The sequence below is a fragment of the Bos grunniens genome, chromosome 5 (genome assembly GCF_055505025.1).
Source record: "Bos grunniens cultivar Pamir isolate PY7600 chromosome 5, Bosgru_T2T1.0, whole genome shotgun sequence".
In the NCBI taxonomy this organism is placed as follows: Eukaryota; Metazoa; Chordata; class Mammalia; order Artiodactyla; family Bovidae; genus Bos; species Bos grunniens.
Window position 1 is genome coordinate 59648058 of NC_141169.1, and position 2652 is coordinate 59650709.

The window sequence follows — 2652 nt, forward strand, 5'->3', positions numbered from 1 at the left end:
AGTCTGGTACTTCATAGGATCCTTTCAGGGACTGATAACAGAATTAAAATGATCTTTTCACAGTGTGCTTTGTCTTAAAGAAATGCATTTCAACCTACAAAAATTCTGTAGGAGGAATAACTTTATATATTTTGAAATGTTGATAAGCGATGCACTGGAAAAACTTAGCTTGGAAGTGAAAGTAACAGATTGGGAAATATATTAACTGTCATGTGGCAGATTAACAGGATATAAAGAGCAAAGGTAGTTATTAATGAATAGATGGTTAGGAATTTCAGGATTTAACCTGATTGTTCTTTAAAGTGTCCTTTATTTTTGACCAAAAACAATTGTATTGGCAGAAAACACTGCTTTATAGACCATGTCTCTGAAGGCTTGTTTCACTTGCTGGTTTCTCAGGGTGTAGATGAAGGGGTTCAGCAAGGAGGCCACAGAGGTACTGAGAATAGCTACCCCTTTAGTCAATGATGTATTTTCTTTGGGGAGGGACTAGCATACATGAATATGCAGCTTCTATCAGAGATGGAGATGACAATCAGGTGAGAAGAACAAGTAGAGAAGACCTTTTTTCTATGACTGGCAGATGGAATTCTCTGATAATATATGTATATTATCATCCTGATAATGTATGTATAGGACAAAATCACTAATGCCAAGGTGAATAGCAAACTAACCAAAGCAAAGTAAAAACCCATTACTTCTAGAAGCCATGTATCTGAACAAGACAATTGTAAAAGGGGGAAATAGTCACACAAAAAGTGATCAATGTCATTGGAAGCACATTAATCTAGCTGGAGGAGAAGCATAAGGGGCGAGAAAATGGTCGGAAACCCGCCCAGCCATGCACAGAACACCAGCAGGCGGCAGAGTTTCTTGCTCATGATGGTTCTATAATGCAGGGGCTTGCAACATATGACAATGGCAGTTAGAATGTAAAATTCAGTCACCCCCCGCCCCCGCCATGAAAATAAAGAAAAATAGTTGGGTTGCACAATTGTAAGAAATAGTCTTGCCCCCGGAAATCTAGGGTTGTACACAGTAGTAAAGGAGATTTCTGAGAAAGAAATTTCGGAGGAAGAAATACATGGGCATCTGGAGATGGGAGTCCACCCAGGTTAGGGTGGTGTAGTCAGGTTTCCAGTGACACTTAATACATATGTGATAAATAAAAAAAGAAAATCACAATCTGAAAGTCAGGATCATCAGAAAGGCCTAGGAAGACAAACTCTGTGTATGGTTCATTTTTCTCTCTTTTTTTCTGTTTTTTTTTTTTTTTAAATATACTTAGGTGGAAAGTACATTAAAGTGAATAGATGAAAGGTATAATTCATTGTGACCAAAATCATCATCATTAATACAGTTCTAAAACTTTCTCTATAGTTCATCTCAATGGTATTTTATTTTGATTATCTTATTTGCATTATTACTTAAGATATATTTGTGAATCTGCTTTACATACTAATTCTCTGATTTTAAATCTGGCAGATGATAGGAAATCTTCATGCAATAAGTTGCATTATAGAGAGACAATAAGTGAAATAAATCAATGCTTTTTTGCTTTGTCCAATTAAATCATTGTAGTTTTGTTGGAATAATCCTATAAAATATACGTTTTTCTTTTTTTCTGTCATGTATTCATTAGAAGATACTACCACCTAAAACAGAAATGGATGATCTCACTTCCTTCATAAGATCAAAATGAAACATAAAAAGCTAAAGCAACAACCCAATACTTTTATGATATAAGAAATTAATGATTTACTTAGCAAATAAAATAAATGTTTTATGATGAAATAATTTAATTACTAATTTTATTTTATTAGTATTTATGAATGTAATTATCAAGATAATATGAGAACATTGTATATATGTTACTTATGTATTTACAATAAATAGAATAAAAACCCTAATTATTTTATTAATAGGGGACATATTCACTTATTCAATGATTTGTCTTATAATTCCATTGAAGTCATTAATATTTGGCATCTACTATGATTTGCTAGGAAGGTACATATGGAAACAGTTTTATGTTTTAGCTCAAAATGATATGCAGTATTTACATACTTTTCATTTTGCAGTGAAGCACAAATTGAAAAGTAACTCCCTGCCTCAGATCTTAGCAGCTCTGTTACCCATACTGCAGCCCAGTGCATTTTCTGGTTGAATATCATTGTCTCTTAGCTATTAAGCTTTATGAAAAAAGATTTTACTCCCTTGTAGTTCTGCTCCACATTTTTCATGTGCATGAGATGACTGATTCAAAGGGATATTCCAGATATGTATAGCAAAGCCTCTCCCATGCATTCACTTGTCTTCAGTTACTTCCCAGCTCTGCTGCATATATCTTTCTCTGTATTTCGTTTGCTAAAAATTGTGAAAACTCCCTTCTCCTTATTTCATATATTCATACTTCTGCTATGAATAATAGAATGCCAAATCATTGCTTCTCTGCTAGACACTGTCAAATGTCACACTAATCAAATTGGATTTTTTCTCTGTTTTATGATGATTCATGAGAATAAAAATGTTCAGAAACCTTAAGAAGATGTAGAAATATACTATCCTCTTCAGTAACATAGGTCTAGTAGTTTAAGGGAGAAATATTTACAGAAAGAATTGCAAGGGATATGGCAACATTTAGTTTTACAA

General features: G+C 33.4%; 1 pseudogene; it reads right to left on the minus strand.

Annotated features, from left to right (window-relative positions):
* Positions 1 to 309: 309 nt before the first annotated feature.
* On the minus strand, positions 310 to 2174 carry LOC147372161 (olfactory receptor 6C3-like; annotated as a pseudogene).
* Between the last annotated feature and the right edge of the window lie 478 nt (positions 2175 to 2652).